Source organism: Catharus ustulatus, chromosome Z (assembly GCF_009819885.2).
Source record: "Catharus ustulatus isolate bCatUst1 chromosome Z, bCatUst1.pri.v2, whole genome shotgun sequence".
Taxonomy (NCBI): Eukaryota; Metazoa; Chordata; class Aves; order Passeriformes; family Turdidae; genus Catharus; species Catharus ustulatus.
This window is the reverse complement of record NC_046262.2, coordinates 60,442,207-60,468,178: the sequence shown is the minus strand read 5'-3', so window position 1 is coordinate 60,468,178 and position 25,972 is coordinate 60,442,207. Positions and strand designations below refer to the sequence as shown.

The 25,972-nt window shown below is 37.8% G+C and overlaps 1 long non-coding RNA gene across 1 annotated transcript in view; it reads right to left on the bottom strand.

The window, feature by feature from the left end:
• The window catches only part of LOC117010490, a 46,712-nt gene that overhangs the window by 5,730 nt on the left and 15,010 nt on the right, over nt 1–25,972 (bottom strand). Inside the window, exon 3 of the long non-coding RNA XR_004420687.1 lies at nt 2,159–2,238. This is a non-coding gene — a long non-coding RNA (uncharacterized LOC117010490). The remainder of the gene's footprint in view (nt 1–2,158; nt 2,239–25,972) is intronic.

The following is a 25,972-nucleotide window of genomic DNA, read 5'->3' as shown; positions in this document are numbered from 1 at the left end:
AGGGCAAAATTTGAGCATAAATATTTCTGATAAGAAAGTTTAAACCTTTCAGGAAGAGCAGAGGAGTGAATAATGCCCCAGTTCAGTGGCTACTGTCACAAACAGAGGCTCGCCCCACATCACAGAGAGAGAGAGAGAGAGAGAGAGAGAAAGAGATAGAGAGAGAGCGAGCCAGCAGCTGAAGGGTATTGATTGCAAAATATGAAATGCAGACTGACATTGCAGAATTTTTGGAAGCAAAGTACCTTCTCTTTTTTCCAGCCTTAGTGACAATGAACTAAAGATTTTCCTGTTTCAGAACACAACATCCTCATGCCTGTTTAGGTAAACAGAGATTTATTGAAGAAACTACAATATCTGCTCTACCCTTGAAATAGAAATTATTTCATATTCACTGCCCTCTTTGATATGTGTGAGCTTAAATTTTTCTCTAAACCACCATAATTCCACCTGAAATACAACAATCTACTGGTCAAAGTTTACTGTATTACCTCCATACTTTAAACAAAAAATCTTCAAGGTATTGTCTCTATTCTAATTTCCCTCTTCACCATCTTAAAGCTGCACTGTACAGTTTTGATAATTTATAGCTACTCTACAGCAAAAGAAGAGAGTTATTCCTGTACTTCTGTGCCTGACTAATGTTTTGTTTTATTAGGAAATAATTGTTGCAATTGCAACTTGGAAGTGTCTTTTCCACCATCTTCCCATCTACAGGGAAACCAGCTGCATCTCATTTTGCCACCATTTACAATAACTAATTCATTTTTGTGTTCTTGGTGGGGGGAAGACAGACCATAGTTTCTAGTATTATGTGAGCACAACAGTCTGTGGACTGTATATTTTCCCTATGACACCAGCAATAGCTTAGACTACTTGTTTCAATTGTTAACATCTGATATAAACTAAGTTGCACTTTGAACTGTTTCCTTCAGATGATTATTCCTTTAATTTTTCTCATTGTTGTCAGATGTACTGATATATAGCTGGTCTTGCAAAGGACTGTTGACTTAAGAAACTTTCTATCTTGTTTTTCTGTATTTTTGTCCTCCCACAAATAAGTTTGGCCCCTGACTGACATATGTTTAGACATATATAATCTTTTCATCAAAGAAAGATTATTTGACACCAGCTCAGAATTGTGTTTGCCCTTCCTCTCTTCTTTTAGCAAAATAGTACCATCTGGCACTATATTACATTCCTTGAAAGACTGGAAAAGGATGGGAATTTTCTGGGATTAGTAGCTGAAAAAAAATCCTGAATAGTATAGTTATGTCTTTGTCCAAAAAGAGACACAAAATCAGTCATACAAAATCACTGGCTGGGAAAGCTCTTTTTTCCTTTCTCATTCCTTAAAGAAAAAAAAATTAGAAGGTTTTCTATTATTGGTTCTACTGCACAAAGAGATAGAACAAAACTCAACAGAACTCAAATCAAAATACTTTATTTAATAATGAAAGGATGAAATAGTATATTTTTATCTGTTCAAGAAATTTCTCCATAATGGCTTTTGGGACCTCAGTGCTCTAATACTCTATAAGGCTACTAATGGCTTTCTAATTTCATAATCTGCAATGCTAGAATTTTAAATCTATTTGCTTGAATTTCATGACATGTGTCAGGGGCAAAAGGATGTATTTAGTGGTTTCATGTTGCATGTTCCTATTCAATTAGAGGGTGCTCAAATGTCTTCATCAGGAACTCACACTGCAAGTTCTCAAAAAGAGAAGGTAAAGAAAGGAAAGGTTACTTTATCATTAATTTCAATTTTTCAATTAAGAAAAGCAAATCCTTCGTGAACTTTTGAATTGCAACATATCTCTGGCACTGTTTTCAGTCGGAATTCTTCTTTCAGGAGGCTGCAGCTTGCCTGTGTGGTATTAAACTTTTCCCCTTCCCCTTCCCCTTCCCCTTCCCCTTCCCCTTCCCCTTCCCCTTCCCCTTCCCCTTCCCCTTCCCCTTCCCCTTCCCCTTCCCCTTCCCCTTCCCCTTCCCTTTCCCCTTCCCTCGTATTAACAGACAAAACCTGTTAGTAACTTTCCTTTAATCTTGCTGATTTTTTTCTCCATCTCAGTGCAGAGTAAATTACAGGTCTTTCTGAGAGGAGAAATTTTGAACAGGAATGGGAAGGAAATAGCTTGAATGCACTGTTTCTCACCTTTACAAGCCTTGGAGGTATGAACGGATCTTTAAATCAAAATCAGATGGGGGTTTTAGGTCCAGAGATTTTCAAGTTAGCTGTTATACAAACAGAGTCCACAAAAAGAGGAAAAGGCTGGGCTTAGCAATTGATGCAAAATATCTATAAACCTGGATTTTTTCAGCCTATAGAGACTTGCAGATTTGATGGTGACTCTTGCTTATTCTTCATTGGAGAAATGAAACAGAACATTTTACCCTGTGGAGAAACTGGAATAGGAGGTAACACAGTGTGGTGTTTCCTTCTAAGAGAACAATCTTAAGCCTTCCAGTAAAGATATGACCCTCCAATCCATGCTGACTCTCTCTCTGTCCAACTTCCTTATGCTGAATGCTCAACCTGATTGCAAAAAAAACCCTTCCTCCAATGTTTCTGACTTGGAAGAGAAGCACTGGATGTCTCTTCCTCCCACTTTGGACCCATTAGTTCAGTAAAAGTATTTCACAAGCACCATAATATGAATGCAAAATTTGTCATTATTGTTGATGAAAACTAAAAATTGTACTAAAGGCTCTCTTCTGAACTTAGCAAACATATGAAATGAACCTTGAAAATAGTGATACTGAGCTTTCATGTATCTGATCTGCTGCCATGAGGGATCAGGTATTCACTGTAAATTTACATTACTCAGAAAATTTTCAACAAATCTGGATGTCTTAGCAGAAGATTCAAAGCTATTATTGCACTCTCCAGGAGAAAGCAAGTTGAAATAACACATTTCTGTTGTGATTGCAAGGGCCAGTTCAGGTTCTAGCATTCTGCTAAATCAATTTCTCTCAGAACAAGAGGACACAAATCTATCAGATCCAAACCTTGGCTGGGACTCTGCATTTTTTTGACCTTTGTTCAAATTAGATTGTTGCTATTCTGAACCACACCATAAACCTTCATAAGTAAAGAAGTTCAAAGGCTTCTTTGAACCTATTTGTGTTTCAGTTTAATGATTCATTTGTCATTTCTTTGTTCCAACTTCTGCATCTTAATGCCAAGAATCATGTAATAAATCATTCTTGTGCCCTGTAGTAGTATTTCACATAGTCCTTAAAACCATTAAAATACCTGATACATACCCCCTGTACTAAAGTAATTCAGGAGAATGAATCTTAGTTGCAAACAATAAAGTATGGATTTAGTCCTTGTGAGTTAAAATGAAAATATACACTCTTGTATCCTGAACACCATATGACATAGCAGTAGTGTCCATAATCATGTCTAGTTTTATAAGACTACATGTGTATCTTAAATTATTGTCTTTTCAGAAATAAGATTTAATGAACTGTTAGCTAAAAGTGCATACTGTAGTTGCAGTAAAGAAAAAATAGAGATTTGTCTAAAAATAGTATCAATTTACTTTCAATATCTTGAATAATTGCTGCTGAAAACTAGAGGAAACATTGCAGTAAATTTTAATAGTAGTCTTTTCTGCACCTTCATTAAAATTGCATGTAACATTCCTAATTTTATTATTTCCTGTTTTAGGATGCTAACTTAATGACTTTAGTTCATTTATTTATTTGTGATGGGAAAAAAAAAATCCATGCTTAATTAAAGAAGCATAAAAGGGAAAATAATGCCCTCAGATAGTCTAAGTGGCATTTATCACTGCTTGTGCTCTAATTTAAGTTTTTTTTGCATCTATGTAACATCAGTTTTTAAGCAGCATAAAATTGGTACAGTTGTATTGAGATTTGTTAACCTACACTGGGTAAAATAACTTTCAGCATAGTTTATTTGGTTTGTATGATCTGGGCATGGAGTGTAGCACAGGACAATGATTTCTGGACTCACCCTGGTGTCTCTCAGAGGAGGATTTTCTTTGTAAGGGCTTTCTACCAACACACTTTTCTGGGGCTGCTTGGCTGAATTTGACAGTCAGGCACCTAAAGGCTCTCTCAGAGGTCTTTTGGGAACATCGCTGTTAACTGCATCACCCCTTCTTTTAGGAGTTAGGAAAGTGTATTTGTCTTCATCTTTTTTTGTACTTTTAAATAATACTTTTTGTTCCCCCTCTATTGTGTTTTGTTAATAATTTTAAAGATTATTTGTACTTTCAGATCTTTTTTCTAACTGTAAATAGAAAACATGGCCCATGCAAAGGAATAGACTTGAGATAAAATCTGCTCACTGTATTTGTGTGCCATGGCTTACATATGTGATGAACATGACTTATATGATATGTGATGAAAACCCTTAATGCAGAGCACTAGTAAAATAAAATACAGCAATGCCTCTCCCATCTTTTGGTGCAAATCAGGACCAATCTGCTGGGGTAAATGAAAGCTGGTAGATCACAGGTGCTGACATTAGCAAGCATTTTTTTTCCCTATAATGTCAGAGTGACTGTGATGCTGTTCCTATTTAAAGACATTGCTGTAGAAGGAAACAGAATTTTCTGGACTGTGACTTTTAAAAGTGCCTCATAATTCAGATGTTTACCAGTTGCATTGAAATTATCTCTAACATCTGAACCTGTTTTCTTTCCAGACCAACAGTTTCCTGGAAAGAAAACACTCAATTCATTTCTAGTGATCCTTTTATGCTTTCTACAGATAAAACCTGAAATTAAAAGCTGATCTGTGCCATTTGTTTCTGTCATTACAACTTTTGCCAATCAGTCACTAAAATGTCAAAAACTTTTTGATACCATTCCAAATTAATATCCTAGGCACAGCAAGAATAACCAGGTAAGGAGAGCAGCCACACACTGTTTTAACTCTTGCTCTGAAGGTCAAGAAGGCTGCAGTCACCAACTTTTTTTTTTGTTTTACATAGAAGAATAAGGAGAAAACATAAATAAGTGTGACAAATAATACTTGTGCATGGATTATGTTTCATTCTTTCCTCCTCTTCTGCACACCTTAAACAGCTACGTTCAAAACTGTCAATCTTATACTGGGAGACCTCTTTCTTAGGCAGAGTAAATGCTTCTTAAAAAGAGGTAAAGAACCATTTATTTTCTCACATTGCTGTACAAGAACAGTTTTTGTTGTACTAGAGAGAATTACTGCACAAGGTAGTTAAGAGTGCTAGAGAAAATTTGATATTTGCTTGTCACAGTTGTCTTTTTCTGCCTCTCACTGGTGTAAGAGTGTTACATTTTAATTATATGCATGACTATCAGGTATCTTCACAAAGAATACTTTGACTGAAGAAGTCTGAGAACTTTTAAATAATCTAGCTTTCTTATATCCCTCCCTTTTTAAAGCAGCTGGATCCATTTAAAGTATAGATCCATATCACACATCTACATATAAACACTGCAGCAGCTGATCATTCATTGTTACTTTACAGCTTCCCAACTCAATTACAAGGTAATTATTATGTGGTCTTGTGAGTTTTTTAACAAATTCTCCATTGAAAACCTAGGGCAACTGTGTTAAATCACTCTTGAAATGATTTACCATTTTTTGATTCTCTTTTCCATATATTGGAAAATATGGATTAAATATGTTTGCTGCCTCCAAATGAAATGACCTCCAATGATTAATACATGAAGGCAAATAGTCAAGAGAGATTGATGCAGGATTAGCAACAGTGTAGGCAAAACAAGTAAATTATGAGTGATGATTCCACCATTTTCCCCAAGGAAATAGATATAGTTTTTAATGGTTCAACAGGCTGCAGTTTACAGCTCGACCATCTAATCATGAATATTGCATTTCCCTGCTTTACCAGTGTGATTGACTATCATTCTAAAAGGGGCCAAAATATGAGTGGAAGAGTGACTCGTAGCAATAAATGAAGACGAAACAAGCTGTTGTGAGATGAATTCAAGAACTCCCTTTTGGATGTTAAAGTCATCTGCCATAGCTGAGAAATTTCCTCTTGATTGCATCTCAGTGACTGAACAAGCAGCTCTGCCCTACACACCTTACATTCCAAGATTTCCTTAGCATTTTATTCTGATTTTACTCACAAACATTAAAGGTTGAAAAAATAATGTTATTAATTAATCACATTTTCTAATGTTACTCTAAAGAAAACTTCTTTTTTCAGAAGTGCCTAATTCCTTATTCAGAATTTGAGTACCCCCACGATAAAACTAGTGTGTTTTTTAATTGAGGCACTGCTAAAATATTTCAATCCAAATACAGTTTTCCTTCAGATTCATAGGAAAATCTGTATTATAGGGTCTTCATGATACTAAGCTTTTGTGTTTCTTATGATAAATTTAACTGGCCATAAGTATTATACCACTATTACTTTCCAAAAATACACTGAATTTCTTGAGTGAATTAACATCTAACATGTGGGATTTTTCAAAAATTATTTTTTATTCTGTAAAAAGGATACTTCAGTGAAAAGAAAATTCACTCTTCATGACACAATTTTATTGCAGCAACCTAAGAGAGCTAACTGGAGCTAAAATGGGAGGCAACCTGAGATACAGTGGTTGTGACTGGTAGAGTTTGCAGCCCTGAGGAATATGGATCAGGTAAGGATGAAGGCTAAGCTCTAACTTCCAGACTTCCTGCTCTTCAGGCAAAGTCAGTGAAATTCCCTGGAAGACTGCCCTCAGGGACAAAGGAGCAAAACAGAGCTGGCAGATCTTAGGGAAGTCTTCCATAGAGTGCAACAACAATCCTCCATTGTGAGAAATCAGTCAAGGAATGAAAGATTCTATTACATATTTCAATTTTAGTAAATTTTGCTGAATTATTTTGTTATAGTCATCTAATAAAAGCAGAAAAATACCATAACATGTAATATTGCTATAAACTGATTAAACACTAGAGTATTTCTTTAAAAATATTTTTATTAGGCAAGTGTAAGTATGCTTTGAAAACTTAATTGCCTTTGTCTGTATTTTATAATAAATTATTTTAAAACAATCAGTTTTTAAAAGCCAAGAATAAACCATTGTTATAGCCATGATATATCTGTATACTTGACACTATGTCACCATTTGCACATAATTTTTAACCTTTTTTTCATTATACTCTACATTTTTCGTCTAAATAATTTTGAGAAATTTTTTGTACAATACCTCTATGACCAGATGAGAGTGATAGACAATCCATTTCATGTGGAATGAGGGGAGAAAAAATATGCCTGATTTAACTTTAATCGGGTTAAGCATGAATCACTGACCAGTTCAAATTTGATGTGCCCTATAGATAACCAGGGCCAGTTTTATCTGTATCAACTTTCCAGTTCAGTACATTATTTAACCAAGGCAAGGCAGGGGAACCAGAAAGCATTTTCATGCATCACTTCACCCAGACTGCTCTGTTGTCAAGCATTGTTGAAAATTACAAGGAATTGTCATAAAATGAAAAGAAATCTCAGGTATAATGAATGCTTACTTGTCTTTTACTTGGGGGTTCATCTGATGCTCTGTATCAATGTAGAAAGAGCAAATGCTTCAAAGCCAACAAAATCTATTCCACATTATATTCTGCCACAACATGAGGAGCTGTAAAAGTTCCTTTATGTAATCTCATGTGAGGTACAGCAAAAGAAGGTTTCCATCCATTTTGAAAGGGTAAATTATCCTTGTTAAAAACTACTTTTAACAAAAAAAAATTAACTCATTCAGGTTGTCTGTCTCTTATCATGACTGGAATTTCTACCACTTGCTACAATTCACTGGTCTTCAGTAACTGCCGTTATTCAAGGCTTAAATATCCTAGGTAAGTTCAGCATCTTCTTACATATCTGGTTTAGGAAGAGAAAATTTTAGTGTCATTTCCACTATTGTTGAGCAAACCTTGGCAGCCTAATTTATGTGAGAAACACTGCTGAAACTGTCTTTATCAAAATAAGGGCTAGAGAATGACTAGGATCTAACATGGATATCCATATAGAATTCACTAACTCATTGTGGTTTTTTTAAAGGTCCATAAACTGCTACATTTACTGCAATAGACTATTCTCAAATTCTCTGCATATCTGTTTCATGCACTGGTTCCTTGACTGGTAATAGACAAGGTCAATATCTTTTTAATCCTGAGGCTCATTTGGTATGTTCATTGAAATGTTTAACAATGTGTTGTTTACTAAGAATTAATTCCTGTCAAGAGAACAATTGACTGTTTTCTTTCCTATTCTGAAATGAGTACATTGAAACTGACATACCCCATCTTGAAAGTATCCTGAAATACAGCTTTGTGAATGGGGCTGGGGGCTGTGATAGAGACCATCTGTACAAAATTCTGGAATGGTTTTGGATTCTTAAAGGCACATCCATTAAAAAAAAAAAAGAAAAGAAAAAACAGTCTTATTTTAAAGTTCCAATTTATGTCTTAGTCTTATGGCTATAAGAAAATGAATGTTAACATTCATTTTAATGAGGACAGACTTTGAGTCAGCTTGGCCAGATGCATGAGTTTGATGCTTAGTGGCAGATATTTGGGGCAATCCAATTTAACATGGGAAGAAGAAATGAACAGCATACCAGTTTTTATATAGTAGTAGTATTTGTTGTTAGGCTTATACCCAATATTTAGACTGATTAAATAGTCAGTGGCATTTGTATTATCTGTAGGTAACACAACATTATTTGATAAAGTCTGAATATTGTAGCCTTATCAACATGTAGACAGATAAACCGCACAAGCACAAAGGCTGCCTGGGATTAACAAGTCCTTCTTTTTCTCCATGTGATTTGTAAATCCACCAAAACAAAATTCTATGAGCAGGTAACACCAAAGTAAGCAAATAAAGTAACATATGTGGAAATGTAACATCTTAGCTCTTCTTAAAAAGCAGCCCAAACCTCATCAGTGAAGAAAAAAGATCACTTCAGCAGTAATACAAGCTATTAAGATTTTCTGCCATGTAGTGCTTTGATATAGTCATGTCAGATGCAGAACAAACTCTGTTAACATTCTGTTATTTTTTAATAGTTTCAAATTTAATTTCTGACTAGATCTGAAAACCTTTCATCATTTACATCTAATCCACAACAGTTTTGTACAGAAGAAAAAACAAGACAAAACAACACCCTAATCAAATAAAACAAAAACCAAACAACAAATGTACTAACAACAACAACAAAAAAAAAAATAAAGTAAAAACAACCACACAACCCTAATTGTACTATGCACCACTGACCTCCTATTGATGCTGGAGTACAAAGTGTGTGACCAGGTGGATGGCAATCATATTGTTGGTCTGGCCCAAAAAACATACAGACTGAGCAGTGTCATTCTGTGGCTGCTAATTCAAGCTACAAGCTCAAGAAAAAAAAGAGTCATAGAAGGCACACTAAACAGTGATCTGACTTTGTAATTGTATCTACACTGTAAAAATGTATGAGTGTGAATGGCTGTTTAATTTCTGTCTTCCTCCCTGTTCTGTCTCTTCACGACAGTGTCACCAATTACTGCTAATTACTGTGGTGCTTCTAGGTTTGGCAGCACTGGAACGAAAAAAAGTCACTCAAAATTTAACACGTTACTGGAACTTGAGGGTATCCCTAATGCTCATAAGCGACTGACTGAGACAGACAATTTCTTCTTAGCAGCCTCATACGGTGCAGTGCTTTGAGTCTGTGACCAAAACAGCACAGTAATCTAACTTCTGCTGAGCAGCCTTTGCACAGCATCAAGGCATTCACACTGACCCTCCAGCAAGGTGTTGGGAAAGGGCACATACAGGACAGCTGACCCAAACTATTCAAAGAGATATCCGTACCTTAAGGCATCATGCGTATCAGTGAGGGGAGGGTTTTAGGTTGGGGGGTATTGCTTGGAGACTGGTTGTGCATCAGTAGCTTGTGAAATTATTTTTCTGTTTGGGGTTGGGGTTATTTTTTCTTCTTTTTTTCCTTTGCAAGTTAAAATTTCTTCATCTTGGCCACTTTCAAAAGAGAGCTTTCTCTGTTTTGCTCTGTTATCTCCCTTGTCTTGCTAAGTGTGGGGTAGGAATGACCAGCTGTGTGGTGCTTAGCTCTTGGCTGGTGTCCAGTCACCACACAAGATGAGTACAAATTGTTTGCTCTGGAATTAAAAAAGATAAAACAAATTTTTGAACAATACTTTCAAACTTTTTTTTCAGCCTTAGAGAACATGAGAGGGAAAATAAGCACTGTCACCTCCCCAAACAAAATATAGAGAATTTCTCTTGAAAAGGGAGTCTTTTCTCCCTCTGTGATCACTAGTCACAGGCAGTAGTAGTTATAAGCAAAACTGCATTAAACTTCAAGATTTTTACTAATGCTTTATTTCTAAGAGAAGTTGCTGGTTTTATATTATATGAGGCTACATAGAAAGTTTTAAATTATTTTTAGTACTCTCTTATATACTAAGCAGCCCATCCAGACCTTCATTTTCTACAATGTCCATAAATATGGTAATTTTAGCATTTCCCACTTCTTTCCCTCTCAGAAATGATCCTTTCAGTGGGCCTGCCACTTCTGACATTTTCCTTCATTTTATAGAGATAAGTAGCAACCTGGAAGTGCCTTCCCAGAGCTCCTTGTGACAAGAATTCATAATATTGATTGCCAAAAATTACTGGCTGAAAGTAATTTTATCTAACAAAACCACTCTGTGGCTTACTCAAGATGATATAGTACCCTTTATGTTACAGCTAAGAGCTTAAGCATGTAAATAAGAAGAAGCCCAATGTCTAATTAATATTTAAAAATAAGATACCAGGCTCTTCTAAAAAGGTTTTAGCATTCATATTTTTTTTCTTAAAACCCATTTTCCTTAGAAGAATGTACTTTGGGGTCTAACTGAACAATTTTCAATTGATCAGGGCTTTAGTGTTTTACTGCAAAGTGGTGAGAACTACAGAGCTATGTAAGCCTCAGCTCTAAAATGGGGGGAAATGCCTTTAATTCTTAAATATCTGATCGCATAGAATTAACCTTTAAAAAAGTTTCTGCCTTTTTAAAAGAACTCAGAAGCAGGGGGGAAACCCCAAATGAATAAAGAAGGAAAATACAATTGGAGGAAATTCTGATACTGGATACAGAAAATAAAGAGAACTGCCTAATAAGCATATGTAAATGAAAACTCACATTTTATAATATTCTGAAGTCTGTGGTAAAATTAAAAGAGTTTTTTGCAGATATATGTCAACAATGTCAACTTTTGTACTCACAAGTTACTGAAAATTTATCTTTGTATTACAGAGCAGGAAATTACAGAGCAGAGATCTTAAATGAGATATCCAACTTTCTAAACAAGGTCAGAAGTCCTGTAATAGAAGTTGAAGATAAAGCAAAGCTGGTGTTCAGTCCTAGCCTTCAGAGATAAACTTAACTTTTCTACTAAAAACTATGGGGGAAAAGTATCTATCTATTTATTAGAAAGAATTTAACCCCTCAAATACCCCTTGTGAGGATGTTTAAGAGATCTCGCCTCTCTGCATCAAGTCTCTGGACTCTGCTGCCCCTCAAGACTGTCTCCCAAAGGAGTCTTTCAGTCAGACTCCTAAGCAGTCAAAAGTCTTACCTCTGGAGGTCAAAAGCAGCTGTTCAGCTGCCGTCTCTCCTTATTTCTACACGAATTTACATAATTTCATAACCACCTCTAGTCACATCACCCACCTGCCCTTCTTGTTCACAGACAACAGGTACAGCATTTTGTTTGATTTCCTTCAGGCATCTAGCAAGCTGACATGCCCCCTGAGAACAAAGCTAAGAATCACGAGACTCCTCCCTGCTGTTTCACCTTGACTGGGACTTCTACAACAGGTTCCTCTCTTGATACGTTAATGATCTTTTGTCTGGTTCCTGTCCATAAATGCTCAACCCTTTCCTTATCATCATCAAGGTGTAGATAATCAAAGCACTCCCCTACAAGTAGGACCACCCCACTCATTCTTCAGCTATCTCTTCTGAAGAGTTCATAGCATTTCATTGCGGCACTCCAGTCACGTGAATAATTCTACCATATTTCTGTAATTGTGACAGTGGCATAATTTTCTGTCTCCATAATGATTTCCACCATCTCTTGTTCTTGTTGGTGGAGAGATACTTTGGGTGGGCTAGTGACACCTTTTTGGGGGTGAGACCTTTATTTCTGAGTGAATGTTCTGTGATTTCCAGCACATGAACAACCCTTGTGTCTTTGTTGCCACACAGATCTCAATCCCCCACCCAAATGAGATGTCTGGGGTGTTGGATGCATTAGTGCAGGGACATTATAGATGTGCTCCAGTGCACTCAGGACATTGTGGAGCATGCTGAAGCACCTCACTAGCATACCCTTTCTGAAACACTGGCATGCCATCCCCAGGCTCATCTCCAAAAAGCTTGGTTTTATCTCTCTCCCTACTCAGACCTAGTTTAAAGCTCTTTCAAATACTGCTAATGCTTGTGCAAAGATTCTTTCCCCTTTAGGAAAGGCGAGCACCCCATCTCTTTTCAGCCAGTTTGGTGTAGACTAACCCATGATCAAAACCCCCAAAATTCTGCCAATAACACGAGTTTCAGAGCCAAGTGTTGGTCTTTCTGTGTCTTCCAATATTTCCTGCAGTTCAAAGGATAGAGGAAAACAAGTGTTTGAGTTCCTGATCCTTCAATGAATCAACATTCATCCAACACCTTTGCAAGGCTTACAGAACAGGTTTGAAATGAACATAAACAATCCATCTCTCTTAAAAATTAGTTATTGTTATTGTTATGAATAAAAAATAAATAATTATTATGGTAGGTATGAAGTTCTCCCAGGTAAGATTGAATTATTTTCTTAATTTTTATTTTTGAAAGCGTAAAACTACTCATATTTTTGTATTTTTCAAAAGCAGGGGAGGAATTGTATGGTGTGTATAAAATAATGCAGATAGTCCAGGAGGTAGAGATAAAGAATGTAAAACAAAAACTAAGGCCAGAAGTATTCTCTCAGACAGTGGATGAGTTTTTATTTAACTGTTTCTAAATGGTGCACTTTTGGGCACAGATGCAATTTGGAAATGTCATTAGAAAGGTGAATATTTTGAGTGACTTGGAAATAATAGTTGACAGTGGAAAATATTTTGCTTTGCAGCCACTCTCTGTAGCAGTTTCAGCCTTAAAAACATTTCCTTGATGTAAAAGTAGAAAGACTAAAAGTGAGTTGAGACTTTCAAACTATGCATATCTGAAATAGGAGATACCCCATATAGTACCTATCATTAGTTTTAATATCACACTCTTAAAAAAGGTCATTCTATTAAGAGACACTTATTATATTTGCAAAATATGATTCATAGCTGTAAAAATGCAATAGAATTACAAAATGTCATGACAGAAATGTTTTTGATTTATTGCTACAGAGTTATCGTCCATTTTAAGCACTTTGGTAAGTGGAAAAGAGAATTTGTGGTTAAACACTAGACTAGGAAACATGGGGTGAGCCATGTATGATCTTGGACAAGGTGCCTAGCCACTTCTCATAGATTGCTCTTTCCTAGATTACATGAATTGATTACATGCAAAATCTCCACAGATGTTGCAACCAGATGCTATAGGAGTAGAGTCGGTTAATACAGTCAACATATCCACTACAAGATGAGACTGCTGGGAAAAGGAAATTAAGCAGACTTTCTGGTTGATTCCCAGAAAAAATCCCCCAAAAGTCCCAGTAGCTATTTTTCCTCATAGAGTACTTGTATTATAGTGACACAGCTACTATAACAAATATGTTAGCATTGAGGGTGTGCAGTATTATCTCAAGGTAACAAAGGGATGTTCAATACAATAGTTTTTCTTCTGTTTGTCATACTCTGAGTATTTGTTAGGTAACTTGGAAGCATTTCTCTAATGTGATGGAGGCAATTTGTGCTGATAATTTTTTTTCCAGAGAGTTTTACCTTCTTCTTTTATTAGATAAAACCACTTCTTTCCTGGATATTTACAAACAGTAGACCATTAGCGGTATAGAGGACTCATCATCCATTTGATCACCTACGAGTCAAGTCCTTAGCTCATGTAAATGGACTGATTTATCCTTCTGAAGGGTCTGGCCCTACCTCCTAAAGGATAAAGTTATTTCCTTTTGGATTACAGTGAATGTACTCAGTAGATCTTTTATACTACTGCTGCAGAATAGGAGCGATGGCTGGTGACATACAGAACTCCAGGAGAAATACTTAACTTTTCTTGTAACCTAACAATGTACTACATTAAATCCTTGCAATGAAGAAATATTTAAACCACGATACTAAACAGTCTTCTTGGTGTGTGGCTGTGACAGTTTCATATTTACAAAATTGGCAAAGTTTGAAAGAAGGTGGCAAATTATTAAGAAAAAAATGACAAGTGGACTGACCGCATTTTAGCTAGATGACAAAGGCTGTGTTTATTTCTTCTGAAACTTCAGTTCCAGTCATACAGTTGTTGAGGTGTACACACATATACTTGCTGATGCAAGTTCCTGTATTCTGGTTTTGAAATAAAAGTTTATGTCATCTCCTCTGGTTTTTGAACCAAGTTGATGGATTTAAAGCTGTAATTCAAACCCAAAGACCTCTTTTTCTTTTGCAGTATTAGTCATGCCATACTGGAATATGGTTCCTGGGTATGACTTTGCTTTGTACACTGATTCAAACTTGCTGGATCAGACAGCAAAATTATTCAGCACAAAGCAATTGCCCTGGAATTGCACAGAAATACAGGTATGCAGCACCATGTTTCCCCTAGTGCACCTAGAGAGCAATTATGGACTGGGATGTTCTTCAGATTTACTATGTTTATTTGATCCATATATTTTGGGGTAGACCTCGTGCTCTCTGCTGAGAATGATGGAGAAAATCCAAGAGAGATAATATATTGTGTTGGGAGCAGGAGAACCCTACAGAATGATCCAGGAGTAGTTTTGTGAAATGCCAGAGCTGTCTAGGAAAAAGGACACATCTCTGGGGATGCAGGCAGCAACAGAGATTCCTGCTGTGCAACTATTCCTAACACACTCTTTTTAAGCATGTCCTAAGCTGCTGTTATAAAATATGTATTGATCCCTCAAAAAGTCATTGGGGGCTGACTGCTGGAGGTACAGCCATGTAGACTTCAGGGGTCTGCTTGTAAGCAGTCCCTACTTACCCCATTAAGGCTGCTCATGCTTTCTGCTCCATCAAGCACTGCGATGTCAGTGAGAAAGTGCTGAAGAAACCAGATTTTCTGACCATGGGTAGGTGACAAAAGTTTGTATCTTTTGTTCATTCTAACACAAGTCTTTATGCTGCTCAATACAGAAAAGTATTTTTCTTCCCTCCATGAATAGCAGTAATCACTGCAGGTGGTTAGTGACAGGTATTACTGCCAAGATCATCCCCACTTCTGCCAATATCGTTCTTTGCTTCTGCCACAGGGTCCCTCCCATAAGGCAACTCATGTGAGAAACCCCAAAGAGGCTGGGAAGTTTTTGTGTGGTACCATATGTCAGCTGAATCCAGTGGGCATTAGTTTCTGAATTTGTCAGTCTCAAAAGAGATGCAGCTGCACCAATTATCTCTTCTGACTATAAAGCAACATTTCCTTTTTCCAGTCAGTGGTCTGATATAATGCTGTAGCAATGGCAAAACCATTAACAAGCTGAAAGAGTCACATGTTGGTTTCCATTGTTGGTCCAGATTTACTGTATAATTTAGTTCTGCTGATCCTGTCTCTGAGTAGTCTGTTTTGCCTAGTTTCGTTTCTTCTCTCTTTTAAAATAACTTTAAGTTACTATTATCATCAGGAATAAAACTTACAGTAATTTCACGAATACAAGCCGCACGGACTATAAGCCGCATCTCTGGGTGTTGGCAAATATTTCGTTCTTTGTCCATAAATAAGCTGCACCTGAGTATAAGCCGCTCTGTCGTTCGCAGCGAGGACCTGCGTGCAACAAAGTTGCCAAATAGTAACAGAACCGTGGCAGGGCGGGGTTTACTGGCTCAGCTAAGGCTGTGCAGGCTCAGCCCGCTCGGGGCTGCTGACGGGGCCAGGTGGCCCAGCTCGGTGGAGCTGCTCCGCGGGGCCACTCGGGGCCGGCCGCCACTGTCACTGGGCTCAGTCACCCCGGCCCGGTGCTGCCCCATGGCAGCAGCAGCAGGTGGAGATGGAGCACCCCCCACGGCAGCGGGCGGGGACGGAGCTTCCCCGCTCCCACGGAGGTGGCGGCAGGTGGGAACGGAGCCTGCCTGCTCCTGCCGCGGCGGACAGGGACAGGAGCCCCCCACTTACCCCACAGGCCACGGAGGTGGCAATACGGGGCCCCCGCCTTCCTCCCAGGCCGTGGGGAAGGCAGCACGGGGTCCCCCCGTCTCTCCCCCGGGCTGCGGGAGAGGAGGGAAGGAGAGAACTCTCCCACCTCTCTCCCCGCCCCCCGTGCTGCCTGCAGGGAGCCAGGCTCCACCTGCAGTGCAACAGAGTAACAATTTGTAACAATCACTAAATACCGGCTTTTAGTGGCAAGTTGCTCGACTTAGCACCTCGGTTTCCACTTCTGGGGGTGGAAACGTCAGAAAACTATTCACATATTAGCCCGCTCCTCAGTATTAGCCGCATTTCCGGTGTGGGAGCCAAATTTTAGTCAAAATGCTGCGGCTTGTATTCATGAGATAACTGTACATGGTTTCCTCTTTCCAAAGACAAGCCAAGTTGTAAAGTTTTGCTCTGTTTTTATAAAATACTGATGGCATTAAAAGCCCCATTTTTGGCCCTGGAATTTCTACTTATTACTTTACTAGACCAAGCAACAATACCTTAATATCCTTTTTTTTTTCTGCATACACATAAGAAATTAAGTAACTACATTTGGTACTTCATAGGCAAAGAGGAGGATAAAATATTTGTTTGTTTAGTCGGTCATCTTGCTATGCAAACAGACAGGAGAAACTTGCAATAATATACATAATATATCTTCTAAAAGAAAATTAAAAGACATAGCATATAGGTATTGTGTCTTTCTGGTCATTTCTCTTTGTAGAATATGTTATCTGATAAACTGGTTACACCGTTGAACCTAGAATTCTTTTTTTAATTTCATAATTAGTTCCCAATAAGATAAGCAATATATTTTCTCTATAGCTGATCTGTCTAATTAGTAGACTTTCTGTTTGCAGTTGTAAGATTAAGCCTTATTAGTATACTTTTGTTTAAAAAATACTTCCTAAATCTCTATGAAATTCAAGCCGCAAAAGCTTTGCTTAGTCTTCTAACACCAATCACCTAGTTTTGAAACAATGTATAAGCATAAAAACCATCATCGTCCCCAGAGGAAAGTTTAAAACCTATGAGGTTTTATTTCTAACAATTAAATTTTATACCACATTCTTAAAGGTTTCAAAATACTGTTATGATCAGGAAGGGACTGAAATACTGTAACACAAGACAGATGTGTGAAGCAATGTTAAAAACTGCATAGAATATGATTGTCCCTGTACATTGTATGCAGTCTTCTGTCAACTAACTCATTTTATTCCTTATTGTTATAATAGATTTCTTTGGTACAAAAATAACCAAAAAAAGTATTTTCAAGAACAAAAAACTATCAGGTTTTAATTCTACATAAGGTAGCTGTTTTATAACTGTAATGAATGCAACAGGTTCTACAGGATGCTCTAGATGTTTTATGTGGTGCCTATGTATCGAATTCACTTTGTCCAGTCATCATTTTATGGTGAGCTCAATGGTTTAAGCAAAAACTGAAAGCCAAACTGTTCTGTCAAATCTGTCCAGAAGTCCACTAGTTGCGGTTTGTCTCCAAACCCCCTTGGCAGTTCAACCTCCAGCAGCAGGTGAGTCCCATGCTATAACTCACTCCTCCCCAGTGGTGTGGGGGAAAGTATGGGAAGGTTAAAAGGGCACAGTTTGAATTTAAAGCAATCATCTAGCAGGTGTTTAGCTATTTCCAGGAAAGCAAGGCTTCATCACACATCTGAGAAGGCCAATGCTGTGACTTCTAATGTTCCCTCTCCCTCTTCTTTCCCATCTCTTTAGTGCTGAGCAGTGACATCATGTAGTATGGAACATCCATTCAGTTCTCAACTGTACCAGCTGTGTTGCCTTCCCATCTAGTGCACCTCCAGCTGCTCACTGGAAGGGTAGCATGAGCCACTGAGTAGACTCTAGTGCTGCGCAAACAGTGCTCAGCAACAGCAGGAGCATGGGTCTGTAATCTATATTGTTTTGGTCTAAAACCTATCATCCTATGAGCTGCTATGAGACAACTGTATCGTAACAAGTTCTTGAACAGTGAAGGGTTTTTATTTGCTTTTTTTTTTGCAATAAGTTTATACATCGGTAAACCAATATTTAAGTGTTCCCTTGACTTACATAATATGCTGTGCTGATTTGGTACGACCTGATTTTTTGGTAGTGGATGGTGCCAGAGAGGTGGTTTCTGTGAGAAGCTGCTGGAAGTTTCCACCACGTCTGGCAGAGCTGGTCTCTGATGACTCTGAAGATGGACATGCTGCTGGCCCAATCAGAGATGTTAGTAGCACCTCTGTGATGAAGAAAATGAAGAAAAGAAGAAAATCAAAACAGCACTGGTGCAGTTTTTTTCCTGAGGTAGTGAAGTGCCACCCCTGGGACCATCACCAGAGGCGTTAAATAGCACCAGCACCACGGTACCACCACTGCCCGCGTGCCATGGAGCCACCTGGCCAGTAGTAGAGACATGGGGAGCAATTCCCCGATGTGGAACCTGGATGAGAGCAACTTCTCAGCACGGTGGGATCATGCAAGAATCTTTGAATTAGTGGAACTTGCTGGCAATGGTGCCTACAGGCAGCAGTTTTTCTTCTAGTCAGAGAAGAGGAGGAAGGGAGGACATGTGAGGGAAAACCACATGATGACACCAAGATCAGTGGAAAAGGAAGAGGGGAGGAGGTGCTCCAAGCCAATATTCCTCTGCAGACCTCTGTGGTGAGGACTATGACAAAACAAATTGTCACCCTGTAATGAATGGAGTCCACGGGGTGCAGAGACCCACCCGCAGGCTGCGGGAAAAGTGTTCACGCTGGAGCAGGTGGATGCCAGAGAAAGGTGTGGTCTAGTGGCAGACCCGAATAGAGAAAGAGGGTCCCTGATTCCAGAGACAGAGAGAACCCTGGCTTCCAAACTAGAGCAGCCTATCTTTAAACAGGATAACCCTGTGGACGAGTGACCCATGCTGCAATGGTTTTGAGAAGACGGTTTGGCTGTGGGAGGGACCCCACGGCATAGCAGAGAAAAGACTTCTGTCCCCAAAGGAACAGAAAAAGATCTCAAGTGACAAACTGAACAAAACCCCCATTCCCTGTCTTCCTGCACTGTCGGTGGGAAGGAGGGAGAGGCTGGAGGGGAAACAAAGTGTTTTAAAGGCTTCTATTTACTTCTCATTGTCCTCTTCTGACTTTGCTAATAATAAATTTACCTTATTCCTTTAAATTTGAACCTGTTTTATCCTTAGAGTATCTTCTCCCAATCCGTATCTTAACTCATGAGCCCTTCAATAATTTTTTTCCCCACTCCTCTGACCAACCATAACAGACTTTTGTGGGTGTTTGGCAATTGGCCGATACTAAACCATGACAGATTTCTATTGTCTAAAAAGGATTATAGGTTTGTGAATTCAGGTTCTCACAGAGTTCATTGTGCCTATACAGACCTGTATTGTCTGTATTTAAGTTTCAGTCTTGTAAAAACCTGAGGAAAATTAGTAAATAAAGTATCTCATAGACAATAAAATGTGAAAAAGAAATCAACAAAATCCATGAAAATAGACCTATTCTACTTTTATTAGTGGCTCAAAAATATTTATTTTCATTTCTTTATTTTAGTGAAACATTCAAGTCAATTAAATTATACTATCTTTTGGCATAAGGTAAGAAGATATATTTTCAGGGTGGGATATGAGATAAGCTAGGATAAATTCTTGGAAACAGTCACTTCTTTTTTCTTCTCAATAGACAGAATGATGAGGCACATTTCATCCCTTCCTCTATCAGGTAATTTGCAATTGGTCATCTCCAGAAAGAGACTGTGCAGGCAGAGTCATATATAATTTATGTTACGAATTACCTAATGTTTAATAGATATAAAAGGTAGCTGGAGGAAATATTGGTACATTCACTATTCCTACTGAGGGAATCTAATGCATTTCTACTGGACAGGCAGATATCAGCCCTGCTGGTGTTCATCAGATCTGTTCCAGGAAGTCCTTGGGAAGTCTGACCTTTGAATTTTCTCTGTTGCTTTTTTGACTTTGTTCATCTTTTGGACACCAATATACAATTTTGTTTCAGTATTAAAAAATCTTGTCAGTACTATTAATCAGGAGCACCGTGAGGTTTTTTGGTTTCTATGACAAATATCTCAGCTATAGCCAACGCCCTGCTGAGTAAAGTGCCAAAAACTGCTAATACCCCCAGTCCAGGTGTTGTGAAAAAGGAAGCACACCAAATCACTGAATTTTAAGCACTGTGCCATAGTAAGCCCAAAGAAAAGATGGCTGAAATTAAGAATGTGAAATACAAAACAGCTGCATCTTTTCCATGAAGTAGAAGGGACATATCAAGTTTAGCTTAGGTGTTGGATCCTCCTTTTGACTCACACAATCCAGCAGGACTGGTAATGACAGATAAATACCATGTTCTGACTCCCCTCAGAGTCAACAACCAAGTCAGTCTCAAAGGGAATTTATTCCTGTCCTCTCTCACACTCAGTTCTTCCACAGAACTTATGGTGGTCATCTGAATGGGGCTATTGCAAAGAAATTTCCAACTGTTCACCCTGGATGCTCTTGGGATAGGGTAGATAAAAATCTAAAGCATCCTGTTATATGTAGTCCATCAAAAGCATAAAGAATTTGAAACAGTGTTGATCAGGTAATTTTTCTTTTTAAAAACCTCCTAAAGAGGGAAGAATCAAGGTACAACACACACAGGGTTTCCTAGCCACTACAGCATTATACAGACTGCATGAGTACAGAAATATTATTAATTGGCTAACCCACATAGCATGGAGCAGACAGGCAAACATGCCAGCAGGCCATTATTGCAGTGTACTTATCACTCCCGGTACAGGCACTCAGAGAGCCTCTGCTGCCCACACACAAGACAGCTGGGAGTGGGCATGTGCTCTTTGTACCAGGTTTAATGTACCAGGCTTAACCTCAGTACTCTGAGAGGCTCTCTTTGTACCATGTGGTGTTTTTCTTGGGTATTCTAGACTCTTTATATCCTTGATATACTTTTCTGTTGGATGTTTTCTCTGACTGTCACATTTCACATCTAAGCTACAACTTCTTTAAAAAAGTCTGTGGCTGACTTACAGCTCAGGAGGATATTTTTCATTACAAAATCCAGGATTTGGTCTCAAGTCACATATCTTGTCTAAGGCACTTTTTTACACAACCATGAGCTCTGGGATGCAGTTTCCATGGTTGATGGCTCAAGGACGCTGACCTCACAATTTCTCTCCTGCTATAGGTTTAGTGCCAAGGGTCTGTGTCCTACTGCCTGTGAGTTGTGGTTGCAAGTCATTCTGATGTGATGATGATGATTCTTACTACATCTCTATTCAGACTTGCTCCTCTCCTTGTGGTTTGCTGAGGGTGTAGTACTCTTACTTATGGGTCTCACATATGAACATCCTCTGGTTTTATTAGCAAGTAAGTAATATCAACAACTTAACTAATAGCACTTATATACCTCAAAAGTGGAGCATTGTCTCCAACTGTAACACGGCTTCCAAAAGTTTAGGAAAAATAACATTTTGATTAATAAAGAATTTCAGCAGATTAAAATTCATTTAAAGCTGGTACTCTATTTCAGTGATAATTTTATAGAATTCTAAGACCGTTCATCTTGGAAAAGAGCTCCAAGATATAAATTCAACCTTTGGCTGAACACCATCATATAAACTAAACCATAGCACTAAGTATCACATTGAGTTGTCTTTCTAACACCTCTAGGGATGGTGAATCTCATCCAGTTCCATGAGTCTTTCAGTGACTAAGCGGCACAGTACGTCACTATTACTACTACTCCCTCCTGGGTTACATGAGGTCAGGCTGCTCCCTGTCCCTGTGTACCAGCTCAGGGGACTTGCCCTACTTGCAACTGGTCTTTCTGTGAAAGACTGAGACAAAGAAGACCTTAAGTATCTCAGCCTTTTCTTCATCCTTGGTGTAAGGTTTTCCTGCCCTGTGAATACTAATTTTCATTATCCATTTTTAAAAATTGTTTCCACACCTGATTATAGAAAATTTCCAGCAATGTCTCATACTGAGTGTCAAAACAGCTGGCACAAGTATTGCCTGTTTGTCACAACTCCTCAACATTCCCAGTGCTCACATTGTGGCCTGTGATAGTACAAAGCAGTGTCATTTCGTATGGCACATTTTAAAGCTGAAATACAATTATAAGAATGGATCTTATCTGTTACCCTGAGGAAAATCTGGGTTTTAACTCTTGTCAAAATATCTTTTAGAAAATCTTTAATGGTACTTGGGGTCTTGATAAAAATCTTCATACATCATAAAGGTGTTATTGTCAGCACAACACTGGAAAACCACTCAGAACCACTCTGTTTGGTATTTATCATGCATCATAATTAACTATTTAGTTAAAGAGGATTTTTTTTTCAGTCAGGGAGAAATAAATCATAATGGTTGTCTCTGAAAACCAGGAAATAAATTCCATCCCATTTTACTAGGTTAGATAGCTGACAGTACTTTATTAGCTGTGCTGGAAGGATGGGGCTTTCCCCTCAAAGCATGTATGCCCTGTAACCTAGCAGACTGGTTATATTTCTGAAACTAATACAAATCCATCACTTTCCTGAATACATGTGTATATGTTAATTATTTCAGTGGGCTTGTTTGGATATGGTTCCAGGTCCTCTGATAAATCTTTTCTCCTTGAAATTATCTCAAATATGTGGTCAGGTCATAATGTACTTGTCTCCTCAGTCTTTGCTCTGATACACAATCCTTGTTTTCAAAACTAAGCTATCAGCTAGTACTCATTAATCACTGATGTAAATAAACAAGAAAGCGTTAGCTGACACAAGGCTTATTAGTCACAGATGTAGAGAGCTAACACAAGGCCACATTAATCTCTGACTTTTGTACCAAGTACTGAATGGTACAAAACTAAGAATTAACCATGAATATACGGAACATACACCATGTGTTAAAGTTAAAAGAATTTCCCATCTTCTCATATTGCTGCAGAGACTTTTTCTTAAAGGAATGTAAATAGCCTTATAACAGAACTGTTCCATTTTAATCTTTATGTGCCTGAATATTTCCTCCTTTTTTTATTAGCTCTCATTTGTACAATAAATGAGGAATTGTGTATAAAATTTTATTTCCTTTTCCAGATATTTTTATTATATTTGTGATTCTACTGCTATATATTGTGCATGGGAGCACTAAACAGCCATACTTGAGCATTAGCTATTCATTTGAAAAAGTGGGTGTTTCAATTAATATAAATTTTTATCCTTAAATTATATCTACACAATTGCCATGGAAATAATTTATCATTCAGGTACAGCACAAAATGTAAAAAGAGATTAGTTTCAAGAGGGCTGTAATACTGTGGAGGTGCCCTCTGTGTCTTCTGTTTTAATAAAAGAGCTTGAAGTTTGCAAAATTTTCTCTTAGCTGATAAAAAGACAGCAATTGGTAACCTACGTCTTTTGGTATTGTCTAGTACTGCTGTGTAGTGCTAAAAACTAGTTACCCAGCACTGAACCTCAGAAATACCTACTTCTTATTAACCCATTTCTAAAGAAGGACTTGTTCTATATTCATTAAGACATTTAACACTTTTACTTTTGGGGGTATGTACAGCTTTCTACATCTTCAGAATACAGACCTGGCTGCAAAATTCTTCATGGCCAGTTCTCTTTAATCTTCAAAAAAGCAATACTTTTTTTACTTTTGTGCATGCTAAAGACCTAAAATTAGGTTTTTTCAGACAATGAAAATATTTTTTCTAAGAATTATGAGAGCTCTGTTTCTTGATCTGCTTTGATTTGACTTGATTTGGAACACTAATGAAATCTTCCCACTGAAATAAAGGAAAAGCCAAAAAGGGAGCATCTTGCTCTTCCTGTACTCTCAGATTGTCTGCCCTACTGATGTAAACATGAATAAGAATAGCCTGTATCAGACATATACTCAAAATGAGAGGACTGAAGCTTGATTGGGCAGTAGGCATTTGCTTTGTGGCCAAACTCATTGCTGAGTTGTGGATGACTGCAGATGCAGATCCCACCAAACTCAGGCATCAGGTGATGATTCAATGCTTGGGACAAGCTGCCTTTATGTGTGTGCCTATAGGAAGCCTTATAAAAAAAAAAGTGTTACAGTAATTTCATGACCATAAGGTGCACTGGACTATGAGGCGCACTTCCGGGTTTGGGACAAAATTTTAGTCAAAAGGGTGTGCCTTATAGTAGTGAAATTACTGTATATCTTCCAACTGTGCAAAAGGAAATGTCACAACCACACATCACACATATCACAGACCTGTAGAAGGTAACACACCCCAAGTACTGCTACCACAACTTTTATCCCATTAAAGTAGAGTAACAGGAATTTCTAGTTTAAGGAAGGTGTCCACTGACACTGAGATTTAGATGTTAACAGTTACTTTATTTGTATCTCCAACAAACAAAAAAAAATCCCAAAAAAAACCCCCAAAAACAGAAAAAAATTGACCTATACAAGAAATAATAAAGAAAAAGGAAGAATTTCAGAAAAGGAGTGATCGTATTTTTTATAAAGGAACTGATACTTTTACTGACTGAGAATAAGTAACTACCATCCATCCACTCTGTGAAAAATTATGTCTAATGGTGATCACAATTCCAACTCTAAAAAAGGAGGAAAACAAGGCCACAAGAGAAAATAAAGGATGTGTCTTTATCTCCTCATGTAAGAGAAATATGGTTTTAAAGAAAACCAAATGCAAAATCTTGCCCAAGTAATGGAAAACCAATCATCAAATTCCAAAGACAAAGGGCACCAGATCTTTCTTTAGCATGTTCTTTTCACTGTTTAAGTATTCTCTAATTCACAAACTTATTATGTGCCCAGATCTTCCAAGGCATTCAAGAGTCCAAGTTGTGCTTGGGATTTCAAGGGAAATTGGACTCCCATACAAGGACCAAAACACCTTAGAGAACATAAGACATGAGGAAAGATTCTGATACTGTCCTTTTTTCAGTTGCATTATAATTTTGCTGGTGAAGGCTTGATCTTGCAACACTTGTATTTTTAACTTAATGCAGTTTACAGCACCAATGATGAATATCATATTACTTGAAGTGCATGGACTTCCATGGTTCCAAACATGCACAAATTTTGGTTTTATGTAGCTCAAAGGCAAGTTGTTTTTCTCTTGAGATATTTCTTTCCTCATAGATGACCTCATTCCCTTTGTATGTAATACAGAATACTTTTATGTTCCAGAAATTCCAAGATTAAAGATGAAAATATGACTATCTAAGTTTGTCTTTAATCAGTGAAATTAGAAAAACAGTACCTAAATGGAAGTCGCTTTAAGCAATTACTCTTTCTGGTTTCCACAGCATTAATTTAGGTGAGTCAAAGCACTACTAAGTACAGAAGATAATTAGTGCATTGCAAGTCTAATTTTAATTCATATTGCCATCTGTAATGCATTTGATTTAGGTTCAAGTTTAAATGATGCATTGTTACAACACCTGACCAAACATCACCTGATCTGTTCAGGACACAATCAGGAATTCATAAGCAATATCACCCTGGATGGAGACGTAGCTTTTCTGACTACAGTACAGAATATTCTAGTTTTTGTATGAGATGCAGGGTGCTTGGTGAAAATAAATAGCTCAAACATGACCTCAGGTGTACTGACACAAAATATCAG